Source organism: Sander lucioperca, chromosome 9 (genome assembly GCF_008315115.2).
Source record: "Sander lucioperca isolate FBNREF2018 chromosome 9, SLUC_FBN_1.2, whole genome shotgun sequence".
Lineage (NCBI taxonomy): Eukaryota > Metazoa > Chordata > Actinopteri > Perciformes > Percidae > Sander > Sander lucioperca.
The window spans coordinates 28,472,424-28,494,107 of NC_050181.1; the positions used below are offsets into that span (position 1 = coordinate 28,472,424).

Below are 21,684 nucleotides of genomic sequence, written 5' to 3' on the forward strand. Positions count from 1 at the left end.
TAGCAGGAGAGGGGGGTAATCTAGACATGCTGATGGAAAAAATGGATGTTAATCCAATAAAGGGCAAATATAAAATAAAATGGAACCCCTGAGACACAAAACACTGTGTGTAGAGAGAAACTGGACCTGATTGGTTAGAATACAGACTGTGTTGAATGAGAGCTCCAATGTTTAATACCCCATTGCTATCACTGCTTATGTTTTAATTAAGCGAATTACAGAGAATTTTTTTTCCATTAAAAATTTAGAGACTGATGTGTTGATACAGGCAATGAGGGAGTTAATATGCATTTTTAAGCTTTAAAAGCGCTTTTTACACTGAAGGAAAAAAATTGAATCAGACCAGTAGGGATACAGGGTCACATTTTAATCAGCCTTCTTCTAAACTGAACTGGAATCAAACAAGTGAAGCTAGGAAGGAAGCCAGAGGAGGTCAACAGTGCTGACTACGGTAAGTGCACAGGCAACCGGGTGTGTGCGCATGAATCGCTGTAATACTCCAACACTTCTTCTTACATAAAGCATGTCAGCAAGTGCATTAAAGATCACTGGTCTGTGGGTCACAACGGCCGGAGGAGGAGGAGGAGGAGGAAGGAACACACAGAATGGAGGGCTCAAACAGTAAATGTGTAAGGAAAGATATATGAAGATGCAGAGACAGACAAAAGGAAGGAGGACAGAAAGAGGAGGCGAGGAGTGAAGTGATGAGAATCACACCTCTGCAGCTGCAGTCTCTCATTTGTACACAAATGTTGTAATCATCATCACACAGCCTTTGGATCACAATGAACGTTGATGTATAGCTACAGTGGCTCGTAAAAAAGACAGCAACACATCCTTCCTTCCACCAACCCGCACAACACCCCTGCACACACCAGCCGCCTATTCTTATTTTCCTTGTTGAGCCCCCCTGGGGCTAACCCTCACCTTGTCTCCTTAAAGAAATATAAAAAAATAATTACCCCACCCCATCGCCACTTTGCTTCAGGCTACAGATTAGCCTGTCTGAAGTGTGGCAGAGACGGAGGGATGGCGGATGGCTCGGGAGAGGGAGAGAGAGAGAGAGAGAGAGAGAGAGAGAGAGAGGGGTGTGAAAAAGAGGCAGCTTTACTTCTAACACCTCCGCCACTCGCTCTCCCTCTCTCTGTGCAGGATGCAGAGTGTGAAAGCAGGAGGAGGAGAGAAACAGGCGGGGGTCATGGCGAACCACAGTCTGGTGGAAAAGCCAGGAGGCAAAATGGATGAAGGTTTAAATAAAGCTCTGTGAAAAAGTTTGCACGTTCCTCAAGTTTTTTCTATCTGCTGTCTTACCAAAGCATTCTGAATCATAGAAGGATACGTGTGTCTGTCTAAGACCTGTGTAGTATATCCTGTTGCACTAACGTAGGAGGAACATGTTATTTATTTCAATCAAATAAATGGAAATAAGTTGTGTGCCGGAACAACATACAGCTCTAGTTTAATTAGGGCTTATTTATGTAATTGAACTTTATTTACTTTTTCTTATATATTATTTGCAGTATTCTTTTTGCATCTACACCTTTTTGAAGATTTCCATGTACATTTTGACCATGACTGAATCTAATATAAAAAATCTATATCTCTGTGGGACTGTCGCCATTATAAGTGGATAAAAATATGTATTTCAATTGAACAAACCAATTGTGAGCAAATGCACTAAATCACATGCATTTTACTAAACATCCTTAATTACATAATTTCGTCCATAGGCATAGTGCATGAAAACCAAATGACAAAATGATTAAATGAATGATTTAAAATGTATCATCTATCTTAATTCTCTTAAAGCAAGAAATCCTGCCAATGCATGCCAGGACAGTGCAGAATGTGATGAAGCTGGGCGAGAGTGTAGCAGCTCTAATCGGAGGAATGGGTGGAGGGTGGACTAAATACCCTCAACTGGTCTGAGAGAGAGATTTCTGAGAGTAATAACTCCTGACACACGCAGGAGGACAAGAAGGTGACGGGAGACGAGGGAGGTGAGGAAGACGAGGGCGAGGAAAGGAGGATGAGGCCGTGCAGGGAAGCGAGGCAGGGAGACTGATTGCCTGTGACAAGCTGTTGGTGATATGATGGGGACAGGAGACTTTGGAGATGACCCCAGTGGACACAGGGAGGAGGAGGAGGAGGAGGAGGAGGAGGAGGAGGGAGGGAAGAAGATAAGACTCATAGAAAGAGGGGGAAAGTGGTAGAACAGAGAGGAAGTAGAGGAGTTAAAAACCGAAAGTAAGGAAAGAGTTTAAATGACATGATAGATAGCAGAGCGGTAAAAGACTCTAATGTCTCCATTATGGGAGAGTAGAGCAGTAATGGATACAAAGAAGAGGGAGCCAAATTGAACCAGGAGAGCTCCATATATGTGATTTTGCAAATGCAAGTTATTTTTTAACATCATAATCAACAGGTCACAAATATCCCAGGGGGCAATTTTAGTTAAAACAGTGAACTGTATCACGACAAATCCTCTCAAATCCATTAGCCGTGTTACAGGTGCCACTATTTCTGTGAATCTCTATTTCACAGGAACAAAGTGAATAAAGAGATCACAGCTGCTTTTTCCTTGGATCAGAAATGTCCCCACGCAATCTTGGTTGCTAAACACTGGAAATGCGGAATATTTCCTTGCACTTGAGGGGGAGAGGGGGGGGATTAGATATCACCAAATCAAGGTAGAAATAATCACAGAACATCTGTGAAATCCTGATGAGAGACAGAGATAAGAATGGCGTGCCTCAACTCTTTCTCACCTCACTTTGGGAGGACAGCGAGAGAGAGAGAGAGAAAAAAAAGAGAGTGGGGAGGAGTGTATAGAAAAATTTGGGATGAGATAAGAGGAGAAAGGAGGAAGACAGTGAGAGAGAGAAAGAGGGAGACAGGGGAGGGAGAGAAGGGATGAGTAATTGAGACAATGATCAGCAGTGATGGAGGGGATGTGAAGTGCCAGAGGACGGAGGAGAGGAAGGGCGTCGCTCCGCCACCCTCGATCGACAGGAAGACAGGAGGGAGAGGCGGAGGAAGTGGAAAAACTTAATTAACGAAATAGTACCGCAGTCATCCTCAATCAGACAGCACAGTGCCGAGGCTCTGCACACAAGGAGGCAGGCAGCCAGGCTGGCCGGGGTATGGTGTACCCAGTCCATAGAAACGATCACAGATTGGATGGGAGTCTTTCTCTGTCTCTCTTGTTATTACCAAGGTCAGTGCCGGGCCAAACCTCTTCTCTGCCTCCATCCTCGCTGCTGAAGTTGGCCCACAGTTAGGTTAAAGTGGAAGACGACTCCCCTGGAATTGGAGCTGCACAATATATTGTTTTTTTTTTATTTATTTTTTTTATCGTAATCGTGACCAACTTGCGCAAGAAACACATGGCGAAACGCTGCGACATATCCCGAAAGAGATTTTTCGTGTTGGTTGAAAGAAAATATCAATCTTTAAAATGTAATTTAAAACTGTCATTTTTTTTTTTGTGTGGTGTCTATTATATTCAATTCAATGTTCAATTTGTTCAATAAAAATGTTGGGAATGATTTTCTTTCATTTGTTTTAAATTCAACAAGCAATTTGTTGCATTTTAGCAGAATACTGGAAGCAGCAGAAAGACAGAACTCGGTACACTATTTTACACCAGATGGAATCGGTCCATCGGTTTGCGCTGCGTATCTGTTTATTTATCGCAAGCAATATCGTTATCGCATATTTTCCTCATATCGTGCCACCCTAACTGGAATCATATCTCACATCTTTTATTCATTCAGGGACTTAAACTCTACTGTTGGACATGCGTTCAGCTCTATATTGACTGTCAGCCGCTGCAGTGGACTATGCAAAACGACTTCATTTGCATGAAGAAGCAGCCCAGGCCTTAATGTTTGCCATCCCACTCTATCCCTCCTGTGGTGTGTTTTGCAGCCCTGGTTATGAGAATCCACACATGATGAGTGACAGCCGGCCTCCCGCAGCAAAACACTTGCTCCTATGTGAGTGATGTGAATTTGTGTACATGTTGATTTTGGTATTTCCATCACATCCTTCTTTCTACTTTGGGACACGACTCACATTTCACTTTGCTCAAAAGTCACAAGAAGTGCTGTTTTATTGCCTGATTTCGAGTATTTCTGTTTAAAATGGTGAAGAGGAACATCATGTATACTTTCCAGGTAGTGGAAGACCAAGCAAGTGGGCAGCTAACCCAGGGCCCCGCAACTGCAGGGGCCCCAAATGTTAAAAATAGTTTAAGAATATCCACAATAAATGACAGTATCAAATGAAAAGATAAGTGGCTATAACTGGGTCATTGTCACTTAATCCTCAGGTCCTGTCTTGTTGAGGGTCCATGTGCCCAAGGGCGTAGGTTTTAGAGGTAGGGGTGCACACATCAAGTCAAGGTATCAGGACTAAGCTGGTTTGAGATTTCTAAAATAATGGTAGTCTAACAAAAAGTTTGAAATAGGGGCCCCAGGCAGATTAATGTCACTTGAAAAGTAATGAAGCTGTAGGTTTTTCATGTTAGGAGAGATTACGGTGGAGCTCTCCTGCTGTTGTGTTTAAATACTGTATGTGTGGCCGAGCTATTGCAACAGTCCAAGCTTGCTACTGTACCACACACACACTCAAATTACACACACATGCCTTGAGCGTGAAGTGGGGACATCTTTTCTGATGACAGCTAGATTACAGGGAGCAAAACTGAAAAAGAACAGATTAAACACCAAAACTGAGTGAAGAAACAAGCAAAAAAGGGCCAGGGAGGAACAAAGCTCGCTTGCTCCTGCTGTGCAGTTTCACGTTCCACGAGCACAGCAGCACCCCCGCTAGCCTCTGGTGTGTGATGGTGTGTTAGCCGCGCCATGAGTGTGTCAGGCTAACGAACGCAATAATCACGAATGCAAATGAAACCTGAAAGACACTAACGGAAGTGGGTGTTTTTGTTTTGCCCCGGGTACACTGGTGCCTGCTAAGGCTGGAGTGGTTTGAGTGTGTACGTCTCTGTGTGCGTTTGTGTCAGTGTTTGTGCAAAGTGTTCCCATCTGTGCAAATCAACCTAAAACCAATGTGTTGCTTCGCAGCAGCTTTTAAAATTCCCTGTTTAGTTCCACTTGTTTGGCTTTTGGACCACATTCTCCAAAAACAACCACGAAACTAAGTTTGTCACTTGGGTGTGTGTTTGGGTGTGTGTGTGTGTGTGTGTGTGTGTGTGCATGTGGGTGCAGAGGGTACTTGGGGATGGGATTTACAGTTGCTTTCCTGTTTAAATTTGTAGTCCTCGCTCTCCAGAGGCTCTATGTGCACCATGTGTGTCATCTTGATGATGAAGAGCATATAACCTGATCCTCTCTCTCTTGAGGCAAAGCTTAAGGATTCATTCACTCCCTCTCCTTCTCCCCACGTCCTAGCTTCCCCCCCGCCCCCCAAAAAAACCCAAAAAAACTGGATCTCGGCATCGAAATTTCCTGTAACTAAAATGTCTTCATAAATCTCCTATGGTGCTTTTATAACCTGGCTATGACGCATTAACGAAGCTATCACAAGCCATTACCTCTCGGCGGCGGCGAGGAGGGGAAAAGGCATTAAGTTGTGTACTGAAACAGAACAGGCCTTATTTTAGCTCCCCCTCGAAAAAACACACCAGCCAAGTATTAGTTTCACATTCCACCTCCAAATACACAGCACACTACATTACTTCCAAAATAGCATGAGGTTTTCCAAACTTTTCTTTCTGCAAAGCATGCAGGTTTCTTGTTCTATTGTTGCAGACAAAGGCCCACTGTTGACTGTGTTGTGGTAGCACTTGATCCACAAATGGGAGCGGCTACAAACAAGGACAGCACAAAAAAAGACGTCTGCATGTTTGGCGCCTCTGTTGCGCGATGTCATAAAGGCATGTATGCATCTTGAAGATGGGACAAGAATGATAATGTTTGTCACATGAGGTAATGCGAGAACGGAAGGAGATTTGTGCTGATAAAAATCGTTGAAACATTGGCTTGTTCAACAAAAAAAAGCATCCACTTCTTTCCTCTTATACCAATATATGTTGCAGTGTGTTGTGCTTTGAGTGGAAAGAGCACAAATATATGGCACTTAAGGATACGTTGGACTATGGTTACCGTTTAAAAAATTGACTTTTTAATCACACAAGAAAACATTTAATCTGACCCATACAATACTGAAAGATTCAGATAAATCTAATTATTTTACCACCAAAAGTGCCAAAACAAATTAAAGCCACATTTCTCATTTCTTCTGGCAACCAAACTGGCTGATTCCTGATGGGAACTCTTCATTTTAATTTGTAGTCAGTAATAATGTGATTTAAGTATGACATTTATACCTGTATACTATAACCTTGTATAAAAATAAACTTACTAATGCGATGTGTGCCATTTTTAGCCTCGTTTCTTGCCCAGGTTTGTGTGAGAGAGAAGCAGAGGCGATGGGACCTGGACAGGTCAACACTGGGAGCCAAGTCATGGTCACAGGTTGAACTCACATGATGTGTCACATGCTGACCAAATCACACACACACACACACACACACACACACACACACACACACACACACACACACACACACAAAAAGAATATCATGCAAGCCCCCAATTTCACACATGCCTCCACAGTGGACACCATTACCTCCAAACCCTGGACCTATCATAGCGGAGCTAGCACACACACAATCCACAGGGGAAAATGATCTCAGTGTCTTTGCTTGCGTGCGGTTCATCTCTCCTCTGTTCCCAATGACATTTTAATTCTCAGCAGTTATTCGCTCTCCATCCATCCTGTTCTATTACAATCACCCCCCCGCATTTCTATTCACCCTCTCTCTCTCTCTCTCTCTCCTATTCCCCTCCCTCTGTCTCTCCTTCCAATGCCTGTGCGCTCGGAGGGTGGGCGACTCAGAATCACATCGTATTAACCTCCAGCACCAAAACACACACACACACACACACACACACACACACACACACACACACAACAAACTGGGCCACAGCACAGCAGAGAGTTACAAAAAAGGAGGACTAGGAGTGTTGGAAGTCATCAGTAGGCATAAAACACAGAGGCAGATTTCTTCCCATTCATTCTCACGTTAATTAAAAGACGAGAAACAAATCGTGGACGGGCAAACATAAAAAGTCTGACTGCCCGATTCCAAAAATAATCCTCGGCGAATAAATGTGATCGCCAGAGCATAGACATACATAATGGACCAAAAGAAAGGCCGGCACAAAGCGAGGGAGAAAAAAAAGCAAAAGCAAAAGAAAAGAGGGAGCCATTAAAAAGAGGCCTAGTGACTGGGTGGATGAGCCTTGTGTAACAACAGTGAAGTGCTAGCCATGTAGGACAGTCAAGACCAATGTTCCCTACAACTGGGTCAATGTTTCCTTCCTGGGGCAGCAAGGGCATTCTGTGTGTCTCTCTGTGCGTTTGGGGGCTTGCGTGAGATTCTTTTTGAGTATGTGTGTGTGTGTGTGTGTGTGTGTGTGTGTGTGTGTGTGTGTGGCGAGTATCTGTTAACTTTCACAAACCTGCCAGAAACTGCTATCCCTGCAATCCCTGTCAAGTGCACCTCGGAGTGGACCCCCATGCATATTGAATGAATACTTCAATGACTACTTATCAATACTTAATGAATAGTTATCAGTGCATCCCTGAGTGACTTCTACAGCACTGATTTTTTTCTTCTTCTTCTAAAGGCTTTTAAAAAGGCATGCAGAGCCTTTTTAGATGCGGCTCGGTGCTATGTAACGCAGCCCAACACTGGCGGGGCAGAAAAGAGGAGGCTGAGCGGCCCTGGGAGTTCACGGTCGCGTTTGAATGTCTGAATGTGAGATTTTCCAGTGCCAGCTGAGGTGATCTGCTGCAGTCGCACAGAATGAGAAGTAACACTTGAAGCTATCGCAAGGAATCTGGCTGCCTGCTGACCCTGATGTGTGCTTGTGTCCTTGTCTGGTGGCATGTGTCCATCTTAGGGTTTGTGTGTGCTTGTGGGTAGCTGTTCTGCATTATATCAGCTACTAAATTGGAGGCCTGGAGAAATGGGTCAGCTCCAGCCTCGTCGTTCCCTCTCGCTGTCGCTCCTGCTCTTTTATCATGTTTTTCTTTTTTTCTTTTTCCCAGCCTCTTTTATTCCCAAGTCGCTCCCAGAATAAAAACGAAACACCTCCGGTTGTCCACTCCTCCCGCGGCTGCCTGGATCTGGGTTAAACCAGTGAAGTCCATCACTCACTTCCCTCTTTCCCCTCCTACTCTTTCTTTTTCCAATTACGGTGAAACACTTGCGGTCTCCTGACATTAAGATTGAAGAACAGTCTTATGATTAACAATGATGATGTTGATGAATGTATATTTGCCATGTCACAGTGAATTTCCACCATACTTGGTGTCTTCATTCTCCCTAGCTCAGGGCTTGGCTCATGGTGACTGGAGCTAAGTGTTTCGTCAGGGTGGCCACACACGCACGCACGCGCACACACACACACACACACACACACACACACACACACACACCTGTTGCAAAAACAGGGGGAGGGGGGTGAGACACGACACAGGAAACAGGATATCATGACTAATAGTACTGAAGAGATTTCTCCCTCTCCCTTTCTTACATTATTGCTCCCATCATTCATCCTGTTGTCTTGTTTTTGGGCCAGTAAGTTGCCCTCAAAACCCTCCCTTCCTCCCATGAACGCACACACACACACACACACACACACACACACACACACACACACCTGTGTGAGTGCTCAATCACTAAACAAAAGCCCTCAGTCTCACATTAGCCTGATTTACTGTCTCAATTTAAGCATGAATTCTGTGCAGCGAAGAGGAAAACAGGCGACAACTTCACCTAACTCCTGTCACTTTGTCATACTTTCATCACAGGGGAGGAGGGGAGAAAATAAAAGCAGCAGTCTGTTGCAGCAATCACTCTCACCTCCAGTAGCTTTCCCTCCTCTCAAACATTTCCCTCTGCCTCTCCTTTCAATTACTGCCTTTATGTTTCCAGCCTTCCTGCTGTCCCCCTCTTTGTAGTGGCTTCCTCTCAGGCAGAACCTAACTGTGACATTGTCTGTCATTGCAGGATTACAGCATTGGCACCTCGCCACGAACATGCCGAAGACGCGGAAGAGGCGACCCTTCGCTGCATGCGTTCTGCTCTGCCACTGGGTTCAAAACCTTCAACGAGAAAAACAACTCAGGAAACACTGAATGTATCTGAAGAGAACACTTCCCTCTGGGACACTGAGCTGTCAGATTCAACTTAAAATAAGTGACTTTGAATCAACTGTGTAGCTGATGGTGACTTTTAAACAATGGAGATAGTGATGAAGAATTGGCATGATACTGTTTAAGGAGCGATGAGAATACAGTCTGACCCTCATGGTTATTTTTGGAGTCATTTATTGGCTGATATTATGTATCTATCTATTCCTTTTCAAATCAAAACAAATCCCTTGAAATGCTATGCCTTACAAAACACTTTGAACTGCATTATGTCCATTCAACACTGGCTAATCTCTATTTTTAATAACATCAATCACACACAAAATATAAAGAAAACCTAAAAAAGCACCATTATGTTGAAACATCAGAGGCCAAGTAATTGTGAGATTATATAAAACCTCTCTGAAGGACAGGCGGTCGAATAACGGCGGGCCTATTTCTTGCTTTTGGGTTTGATATCTGGGTTATGCTTCTTTTTGGTGAAATAGAAATTGGGAAACAGCGAGGGGAGAGAAGTTGCTCGACTGAAGGACATCTGGTGAAACAAGAAGCTAGGAACGATGCAAAAAAGAAAAGAAAAAAAGAGGGAAGTGGGTCAACGGTCTGAAGGGAGGAACGTGACAGCGATCTGTGACATGGAGCAGGAGAGAAAGAAAGCGAAAGCAAGTGGGAAGATGGCGGCGGGGAGAGGGGAGTGGTTTCTAAATTAAGAAGAAGGGAAGCAGAAGGGTGTGAAGGAAGAGGAGGAGGAGTGAGGGTGAAAATGTGAGAGAAAGATGGGAAAAGACAGAGTCAATGGGAGGCAGGAGCTGTTGGAGAAAATGCCCTCAAGATGACTGTCACTCCTTTTTGGGTGATATTAACGGCAAATGTCAAAGACCCCAGAACTTACAGGAGGTTAGGTCTCCTAAAAACACACACACACACACACACACACACATATATGAACACAGAGAGATTTCCCCCTTCAGACAATGACTTTTTGAAAGGAGGCAGTGAAGGAGTGGGCCTGCAGAGGAGCTGTACATCTTAAAGACTGTAATTATACATAACTGTCAGTCTAATTAAGGCTTTTAATGAACTCCATGAGAGCTCAGAAAGGACAAAAACCTCCAGCCACTGGAACGTGTGCGTGATTGTTTGCATGTGTGTGTGATAAACGATGCGCTCGAGGAAGAACGTGTGCATAAACGGCATCACAATCAAACATTTTAATGAGCCTGAGTGCAGCTTTGAGGTCCACCGTCTAATAAACATGCATACCTGGGTCTCTCATCCTCTATTGCAACACACACACACACACACACACACACACACACACACACACACAAATGTATTCCTGTCGCACTCTCTATGGTGATAAAGTGTTAAAGCCCTGCCCACTGCTACGTGTGAATGGACCTATAGGAAAGACCTTTGAAACAATTGGATTTGCCATTAAGGAAAACCTTACTTAAGTCTGTATCTAATCTTTATTATACATCATTAAGCTTGGCTGCTAAAACTATTGGCTGCACTCTGCTGTTGGCTGGCCAGATATAGGAAAATAGATTGCACTCAAATCGTGGAAAAATGTTAGGTCTTAATTTAGTGGTAGATACAGAATCAACTCTTGTTTGATTTTGGGTGGGCGAGCTAAATCATGTATACTGATGGCAAAGGGCACAGTCTCTGTCGTGTAGTTTGTAAAGAATCAATTCCCCCAAATTACAAATACAACAAAAACATAATTTTTGTTACTTACTTCTGATGGTATAAAGAAGATCTTTGTAAAGCTCAACACATGTTTACACTACTATTATCATTCTATAACTCTCACTTTACAATCTCTTCTCTTTCTCCCTTAACTTTCCTTCTTTCACTGCATGCCTTTCTTTAACCAGTGGCTATGTCATTGACTGTAGACACTGTGTACACACACCACACACACACACACACACACACACACACACACACACACACAGAAGCACTTTAAAACTGGCTCAGTTTTAGTGTTTAAATGCAGCAGCCAAGACACAATCCTGACGAGCACGGAGGTCCTTCTAATGGATCAACACAGATTCAATTCAATGGGCCAGTGTGTGTGTGTATACTTGCCTTAAATGTCCTTGAACCATGACTGTAATAATTGAATACAGAGTTGCGCATTTGTGTGTGCTCCTTTTTTGGAATGTATGCTTTAGCCTATACGGGCATATATGTTGTAAGACAGAAATGTTTGACTAATCTTTACCAGTACAGCCCCCTGTCATCTGCCCCCCCCCACCCCCATTATTCTTGTTTTCTAAAGAGGAAAGCAAGAGAAACACACACACACACAGAACATGGGAGCCAGCCAGCCGAAATAATACATCTCGACATCTGTGCCTGCGTACTGCTCCAGGGAGAGATTGGAGAGGGAAGGTGGAAAGAAGAAGGGTGAGATATGAAGGGGAAGATGATGGGCAGCAGAAAGCATAGGGCAATTATATACTGTTTGTGTGTGTGTGCATGTATACTGAATGTGTGTCAGAGTTCATTTCTATACGTGTGCAACAGTGAGAGAAAGAGAGTGATGACAGTTGTGTTTGTTTAGCTCCTCTGTGATTAAAGCAGCCTGCTAGAAGAGATGTGCTTAACTGTATGGCAGTCTGTTTTTTATCATCTGTGTGTGTGTGTGTGTGTGTGTGTGTGTGTGTGTGTGTGTGCACATGCATGCTCATGCTTGTCTCTGCTTTTCAGAAATGTAGGTATATTTGCACTCTATGTAGGTGTATTTGCACTCTGGATACTGTATGTCTTTAGTTTTGCAGGGTGTTTATGTGTGTGTCTTAAATCCTATTTGCACGTCATGAGTGTATCTTCGGGGTTGATGCGTGATATGTGAGCGCATGTGTTCCTGTCTGTCTGCGCCTCCTCCCCAAAATGTGTGTTTTAACGTCTAATCTCCTGGTCTCGTTTGCTTAAGTGAAATCTTCCACGGCTGTCTTGTGCATGCGGGACTGGAAAAACTTGTGTGTGCGGCTGTGTGTGTGTGTGTGTGTGTGTGTGTGTGTGTGCTCATTAGGACAAGGTTTCTCTCGTTGCTGTCCTGTGGTTTATTTGCATTCTTGTCTGTTTGGCGTAGACTTTATTTCATCTGACAGTTGAAACATATCTGTCTGTCTCTTTCTGTCACCTCAGCTTTCAAGTTCAACGAGCTTTATTAACCTGATAAGATCATTCTCACACCGCCAAAGTAAAGTACACAACACCGAGTCTGTCAAGGTAGATAAAAAACAAGTGTGTAACAGAAACCTGTGTTGTAACTGTAAATTGTACTTAAGTTCTGCACAACATTCCTACATGTCACAAATATTCTCTGGGTATGTGCTTGTTTAAAAAAACTCTGAACCAACTTGACAATAAGCAACACAATCAATTGAAGGAGGGACTGACCATTAAAAGATAAGGTTACAGGTTTGATCCATGTGTCCAATCAAAGTCTCCATAAAGGACAAAAAAGCATCCGCTAAATGCATGAATGACAATATGCTGCTTCTCTAATGCAGTCCCGGCATTATGGGCGGGCTTTAGGGGGCCGGGCCCGCCCCCAGAGTCAGCTGTGCCCGCCCTGGATGGACAAGCCTTTTTTTTTTTTTTTTTTAGACGACTGTCACCAATCCCACCTTTTGTTTTGTACAACATTTTTTATCCATAGGCTACCATAATAAAAAATATATATTGTTTTGAATATATATAAATCATGAATAAAAATAAATGGGTGTTTGTTCTTAATTTTATTAAAATAATTGTAAATGGATTTGATTGGTTTGTCAAAACTGATGCGGTTAAAACGGAAATTGTGCGGCAGCTATCGGCAATTTGGTTGAGAATAGGTAGCTTAATGTAAACTGAAGATCTAAAGAGAATTAGGCTGTGGATATACGGCGTTTTCTTAACGTTAATCAACGACCACCAAGGTTGGTGGGAGAAAGTGACAAAGACGGCAAAAGTAAAGTGTGTAACGTTAGTTCTGAAGAACAAGAGGTTGTCACTGCCGAAGCTAGCATTAGCCACCACATCACTGCTGCTAGCCGACACTGTAACATTCTTACAGATCATCGTCTCAGCATGCTTCATTGACGAAAGGCCAATTTAATTAAGTTCTATTTCAGGGAGGAGTGGAAGGACAGCCTTTTGAGAAGATTTCACTCAGCAGCTCTACTAACAGTGAGCTTGTATTTTATGCTGGCTCCCTGTAGCCCCATGTTAGAACCGAGGCTGAGAGACAGTAAAACAAACACCCTCAAAAACACCCAAAATGTAATAAAGATGTAACGTTAATACTCGTGATTAAGATGGTTACTGATTGCCAAGGCCTACATTATTCTCCCTGTTTTTATTTTGGATCGCAACGTTGTCCCTGATTTAGGCGCTGATTAATGCAATTATCCCTCTTTTTATACGCTGTATAGGCCTATGCTTATGGTGATTGTGCGCAATAGTTGTCCATGCTTTATCTGTTTCAATACGAAATGTGTTATGTTAATACCGTTAGACGTGTATGAATTCAAAGTTCACTTTGGAGTTAATTGAGCTTAATGTTATACCAGTGGTATAACATTATATCAACGCTCCTCTTTTTATTTTCTGTATAAGCCTGTTCTGTGCAATGGTAGGCTAGTTGTCCATGACTTACCTGTTTCAATACCAGATCAAATCTGTTATACGTGTAGACCTGTATGAATTCATTCAATGCTCAGTTGGAAGTTTGTGCCCCCCCCCCCCTCAATCCCAAAAAAAAAAAAAAAAAACAATGGCATGCCTGTCCGTGAATTTGTGTCTGGCGCCGGGTCTGCTCTAATGTGCTTTTATTTAGATGAAAAATACTCACTGTCTTGCCCAAGGGCACTTCAACAGGGTAATTAAAATCAAAAATATTAAAAAGCACTTGACCAGAGCGTGTTATTTTGTATCTTAGGGTGTTTAAACATAATATTCTCTTCCACCATGTTTTGATGGTTAAACATAAACATAATGTGCTGATCTGGAAACCTATAGCAAAACCTTCATTTTCTGATTTCATCTTTTGACTCTTTTGCATGTGAAATTTGCAATAGGATAGCAATAGGAATGCATGTATCTCTTCACTGCTCGCTTTTTTGTGCTGTCATCGAGTTACAGCGGGGAACCGAAAGAGGATAGAGAACAACTAAATGAGTGTGCCGTGCAGAGAGAAAAAGAGAGAGCTGGAGACAGAGTGACAGACATGCAGAATGACAAAAAATAGAGACCAAGACAGAGATGCAGAGGAGAGAAAGAGAGTTTGCCACCTGAGTGAAACTTTTAACAGGGTCAAGTATGAGGTTCTACAGCTCAGGCGAATTCATATTTTAAACGTGCCATTCACACACCCAGCTCCCGTAGGATCACAAGCCCACTACTCTTACCTCCAAGGACTGCTAGCAGTTCTTTTAAAGGCCTAGTTCAAAATAAAAAATAAAGCTGCCAAAACATGGCAGATGGGAGACATTTTCCCCTCACAAACTGACTGTCAAAATCTCACATAACAAGAACTGATTTGGTGCTGCAAGGATTGATATAAGTGTGATGTACTCTCGACAGCCGGGGAGCAAAAAGAGTGCACTTCAACGTCAATGTCTTCAATGAGGGGTACTTAACTAAAAATATCATTTTCACAGAAGTACTCAGTGATAGAAAAAAGGTAGCACAAATCCCAGCAAATAGGCAGAATCATGTTAGCATCTCATATAACGCACCAGCCCTAAATAAACTGTGACTAATTTGTCACTCAGTGTCATATTTGTGGGCTGAGCAACCTTTTTCTTCCCGAGTGCCGCCGCCAAAACTTCTTCGATTACTTTATCAGTAATCCGTTTAAAGCAGCATGCTCCAAGTGCTGTAAATCTGTCCCTCTGCTCTAATCTTCCATTCATCATACATTTCCTAATCACGCTCCAAAAATAACAAACCTGAAATTACTAACTCTCTTCTTTCTGTTTGAGAGCTGAGCCAAATGCAAGCTATCAAAAGGTTTATGGCGTGCGCACAAATCACTAAAGACTAACAAACTACCCCTTTCGCCTTGTTATATTGTAAAATAAAAGAAAGAAAAAAAGGACTTTATTCTTGATTAAAGCTTCAAATAATTTGAAATGGACCTGCAATAATGTACTAGTACTTTCATGGCAAGGTCAGGCTTGTAAAAACAGTTCTTAAATCTTCGAAGGGTCAAAACAGGATAAATAAAGGTTAAACCAATAAAACAGACGGGGGCCTTCTCCATTAAACCTTGTCTTTCCTCCCAGCCGGCCGGCTTCCAGAGGCAATGACAGCAGAGCGGTTGCTACAGATGAGGTAAGACGCTATTTGCCACAACAGGGCCCTCTTCTCTCTCGCAGCGCCACCAAGAGAGCAACCGAGCAAGGCTGGAGGTGCCAATGAATTAGTTCACTGTTTTCACTCATTATACCCAACTGACTGCCTCACTTTTTCTGTCTTTATTTACACCCTTTTCTTCATCTCCGACTTCTCTGGCACCACACACACACAGCCAACAAAGACCCCGCTCATAATGAGGGCATAGTGGTGTCTGAGTGTGTGTTATTCTTTGTGTAGTTAGTGTGTGTGTGTGTGTGTGTGTGTGTGTGTGTGTAGAGAGGGGGATTATGGCAGTTCCAAAGCTGTGAATAGGGGCCGGGCTGGGCCTTGGCCCTGGCTGAATTAATTACTCTAATTAGCTTCTTAATTGCATAAATTAAACCAGTGGTTAGCAGGGCTGGAGCCGTGGTTAGGGCCTGGATCTAAAGCTGGAGCCGGGGGTGGGTACAGGCGGACAAAAGGGTAACACACACACACACACACACAGAAGTGGCAAACCAGCTCCACCTTCTACCACCCACTTGATGTAGTCTGAAGTGGAGGAACGAGACCAAGCTCTCCCCTCCCATGATGAGGGTATTCAATTATCCAACCCCCCGCCCTCTTCATCAATATATAATAAGCGTACATAGCAGCGGCAGATGTGTGGTACTAATATGGACGATAAGCCCCCCCCCAGAGGGAACAGTAAGGATTAATATAATACCCACAGGGACTACTTGAAGCAGTCTTCATCTGAAACTCTTTACTGTATCACTTACTCAGTGCTGCGCTCCCTGTGACATTCAAGATGCCGAACCCCGCCGCTGATTTGCGACCATCGAGCCTCGCCCCGTCTGGCCCCGCACAGACTTACAGGGACCATTACAACATCAGAACAATTAGTTCCACCGCTCCTTCCACTTCCTAGCTTTTTTGGCTCATACGTTTTGTGCATTCTAAACGATTATCAAAACCACTGGCTCTCGAGAGCGGACAACATGCATCAAATTAAGCTTTTTTGGCTTGAGTTGACCCTAGAGTAAAAATGAGCCAGACTGAGAAAGAAAGAAAGAGATCCTCTAGCCAATAAAGGTGGTGTGTGTGTGTGTGGAGGGGAAGGATTTGGGCTCTGTCAGTGAGAGGCGGGGGAGAAAAATTGCAGAAAATGCCTTGTTGTATTTGTGAAATGCACCCAAAGTATATCACAACAATGACGATTAGTGGAGAACAAGTAAACAGCCAGTCCGCTAATGAATCTCTCTTCAATAAACAAGAGGCGTACACGTGCACACACGCACACAAGCATGCGCGTGCACAAGAGCAGAGTAATAATGATGTTCTTTGTGCAGTTTTTGGGGGAAATTAGGGCTGCTTAAACGGTGGTTGAAAGGGATTTGCAGCTGATTGTTTGTCCTTGTGTCTTTGAGCCGTGGGCCCTCTTGCTCCACTGAGTGTCAACACTGTCTTCTTCTACTGTCTCCTCCCAGCACATATAAATCCTCTTTCATCAGCCCGTCCACAGAAAACCCTTCCTCTGCTTCCCTCTCTTCTTCTGCATGCTCAAATTATTCTAGCTCGTCTGTTTCCCTGTAATTTACTCGCCCTCTCTCTGTCTCTCTTACTTTTCCTCCTCCTCGTCATCTCCCATCTTCTTCTACTGTGCAGCTGCCGGGTCCAATCCAACTCTAAGAACGCCATAATCTCCCTCACACATGGCAAAGATCACGCCTGTTACTTAAAAAATACCAGCACTGTGCTTTCTCTTTGAGTTCAACACTGTGGAAAATACACTAATTTGTTTTCTTTCTGAAAGTTAGCGGAGAAGAATGGTATCAATGTTGTGTCTGTGAGTCAGGATGCTAGCTGTCTGCCCCTGATTCCAGGTGTTATGCTAAGCTAGGCTAAACACTGCCTTCTCATTTCACTTTTGAAAAGAAAGCAAGTACAGAGACATCGTATAAATAAGACAGCTAACGTTGCTTTTTATTTTTTTGGACATAGCCAGGCTCACTATGCCCTTACTCCAGCCATTTGTTTATTCCACTCATATTATTTCCTAAAATGTTGAACCACTCCATTCTATTAAATGAAAAGGGGAGGACAGATGGTTTATCGAGAAACGTTTCCACACAAAGTTTGTCTGCGTGTGTAAGCAAACACACACACACACACACACACACACACACACACACACACACACACACACACACAACGTCTGTGTGCAGGGCTTCGCATCTGTCTGCGTGAATGTTGATCAGGGGTCATGTTTGCCTGAACCTGGACACTAAATCAAGGCTATATTAGCAGGCTAATGCGTTCTACTGATGGCAGAGGTCAGCCGAGAGGTGTGCTTGTTTTCACCCCCCCCATGTCTGACTGCCGAGTAACACATCCTTCTGCAAAAGGTTCACCAACAGAAGGCGGCAACACAATGATGCCTTTGTCTGTCAAGAAAAAAGTTGTATATCTGTGTGTGTGTGTGTGTGTGTGTGTGTGTGTGTGTGTGTGTGTGTGTGTGTGTGTGTGAGAAAGACAGACAGTGTAGGAAGGTTAAATGAATCATACAATGTTAACCAGGCCCAATCCAATTAGGGAGGGATTCTTCTTGTCTGACCTTTAGCAGGAGACATATTCACACTCACTCACGCAATCAGTCTACACTCCACCAACACAACTACACACACAAACTCTCACAAACTACACGCTCAGCCTTCCACACAAACATGACACTCATACAAGCACACACCAACACACACACACACACACACACACACACACACACACAGCCAATCTTACGGACAGTAGCACGGCTCTGATTGCTGACCTAAATCGGCCAGGCGATCTGTCACTTTCTCTTACTCACACTCAGCACACATCTTTTTTTTCATCTTTTTCCTCCCCTTTCCCTTCTCCCTCTCTCTTCTTTTTTTCTTGCCCAAATATCCCTCACTCTCTCCCAGTGTCACTTTACATCAGCTCACTCCCGTGCCTCTTCTGTGGTTTCAGGGCTGCTATGTATGCACATTATTTTTCTCATACTGTCTGTCTGAATACACCTGTCTAAAAAGCTCAGTTTTAGCGCCTGTCTCTTTAAACCACCGTCCTGAAAAAGCCCAGTGTGGGCGCCAGGATAGCTCAGTTGGTAGAGCCCATATATAGAGGTTTACTCCTTGATGCAGCGGCCCGGGTTTGACTCCGACCTTTGGCCCTTTGCACGCTGTAAATTTGAAATTTTGATAGTAAACTCCAAAGAGATACCTTTTAGAAGTGAGAGTTCCGTGGGTATTTTTGAGCTAGTGCACAAAAAGGTGGCACTTTTTAAAGGGTTTACAAAGCATTACACAGCATTTAATTAATGTGAGAAAAGTGTTTGATACTATATGTTTAAATGATGTATGACTACTTACCAACAAATATTGTTTTAAGTGTATCTCTTCATCTATGACAGAAGTAAAGACATGATGTATGGTGCTACACAAGCGTTTAGAATTCAGTGGGATTATTCGGAATAAAAGAACCCCTATCCTCGCTCTAAGCCCCTCACTGTGGTCAGCTCGTTTCTGCCTCCTTCACCCTTTCTCCTCCCTCCTTCCTGCCGCTTCCTCTTCTCTCCCCTGTGTCTCTGGTTGCTTTAGAACCTGGCAGGAGGCGCAAATCTGAGGGCTTAAACTTGATCAAATATTCAGCAGATATAGATTTCTCACAGTCTCTGGATTCTCCACCTCTTCCACCCAGCTGCTTTCCATCTCTCCCTCTACCCGTCCTTTCCTTGAATCACCGCTCACCGCAGTCGCAAACAAAGTTGTGTGCCGCTCACGAACACACACACACACACACACACACTCTCGCACAGACAGCCACGCACGTATGCACAAGGGGAATCATAAACTAACGCAGAGTGGCAAAGAGATGCAGTTCATTTAGGCTGCAGTGCAGCGTTTCTCTCCGCTTCCTCTCCTCCATTGTCTCTTCTCTCTCCTCTATTTCACTCTCCGTTTCACTAATGTTTCCCATCTTTCTCCCTCTCTTCATCATACTTTCTCTCCCTCTCCCCCTCTTTCTGCTTTCCTTCCCTCCCTCCTCTCCCCCATCTGGATTCTGTGTCATTTATTTCAGCTTAACCCTGATAAATAAACCAGTGAGTACCTCTGCATTATTGAACACTTCGACATTGCTGTCTGCAAGCACTGCGCCGGCCCCGTCCTGTCCAACAATTAGACCACACGTGCGTGCGCACACACACACACACACACACACACACACACACACACACACACACACAGCCCCACCCTGCACAACATCAACCAAAACTTAAAGAGACAAACATTCTTATAAATATACACATATATGACAGAGGGATGGACAAGAAAAATAAACAGAGAGACAGAGAAGAGGACAACAATACCAAGAGAGCAAATAAAGAGACGGTATGCAAACACACACACGCACCAACACACTGTTAACGTTCCCTCATAAATTGACCCAAAGACCCACACATTCCAACATGCACAACCACACAGACTTTTTTGTCTAGGTGTGTGCAGGCCCCAGTCAGCTCTTCTATTATTCATATTAGTGCTGGGTTGTTTATCTCTGCTATTGTGTGACATCAAGCACCAGGCTCTCCGCAAAGCCCAGGGGTCCCTGCTCCCTAAACACACCGCTGGGAGTCATTCATGTACACACACAAGCACAAAAAAATACCTTCACGTCCATCCTGCACATGCATACGTGCACATGCAAGCCGCATAGCCACACACAATTTCATACCTCTACCCGTGCACATACACTCACGCACATACACACTGCCATCTGTCTGAGTACGCAACAACAACACTGCAGTCCCACGGCGACTGACCTGTTCACTGCAACCAATCTTTGTATGTGTGTCTTTTGGGTGTGTGTGTGTGTGTGTGTGTGTGTGTGTGTGAGTTATTTTCAGACTTTTTTGTGTATTTACAACCACAAGCCTGCATGTATGCCAATGTGTGTGTGTGAGTGCATATATTTATGAGAAAGCCTGTGTATGGCGATGTGAGCATGCATATTTTAGTGTGAGCACCAAGGAAGATTAGTGACTTGTGTGTGTGTATGTGTGTGTGTGTGTGTGTGTGTGTGTGTGTGTGTGTGAGAGAGACAGAGAGCGAGAGAGAGAGAGAGAGAAAGAGTGAGAGAGAGAGAAAGAGTGAGAGAGAGAGAGAGAGAGAGAGAGAGAGAGAAAGAGTGAGAGAGAGAGAGAGAGAGAGAGAGAGAGAGAGAGAGAAAGAGAGGTCACTCACATATGAGTTCATATGTATGTTGACTGTGAGCCTGCAATCATTCACTGCCGTTGGTGTATATGCATATATGCGTGTGTGCGCGCGTGTGTGTGCGCGCGCGTGTGTACGCGTGTGTCCCATTCCCCTGACAGCAGCAGCGGTGATTGAAAGTGGCCGCGTTGTTTCAGTGTCACCCTGCAGATGAGAAGCCGGGTCTGTGTGTCGACTGACATTCACATCCCATTCCCATCAGCCACACACACAACGACAGACCTGTCTCTGTCTGTTGCCATCTTCTTCTATCTATCTATCTAACTTTTTTTCTTCTCCCCCCACTTTTTTTTCCTTTCATCCCTGCAAATACAGCTTCTGTTTCTTACTCTTTCCCCCCATCCTTCCCATCTCTCCTCATTGTTGTGACTCAGCCTCTCTACCAGCCTTCATGATTAAAAAATATATATAAAAAAGTGGGTTCAAGCTAAATTTAATAACACTATAATCCATAATACAAGTTGTCATCAGGTTTTATAGGGACTACTTCGTCAAATAAAAACAGTTGAGGTCTGTGGATTATCCAGAGTAACAAGGACATTGTGATTTGTCATTTTTTTTTTGTATCCGAAAAAAAATCTCAGGGGAAAATCTCAAAACCTGAGAAAATTAAACTAAAATTATCTGCATGGCTTGCTACCACAGTGTTAGAAATGATCTTTTTTTTGTAATTTAGGTGAACTGACCCTTTAAAAATCTGCTGATCCTGGACCAGTTTTAACAACAGCTCTTCTATCCTCCCCATGTTTAGAGATGCTTTCCTCCCGCAGTTCTCATTAAG

At 43.6% G+C, this 21,684-nt stretch overlaps 1 protein-coding gene across 1 annotated transcript in view; it reads right to left on the minus strand.

Moving 5' to 3' along the window:
* Positions 1 to 21,684, minus strand: part of efnb3b (ephrin-B3b) — an 85,113-nt gene that overhangs the window by 12,473 nt on the left and 50,956 nt on the right. The gene's annotated exons all lie outside the window — the stretch shown is intronic.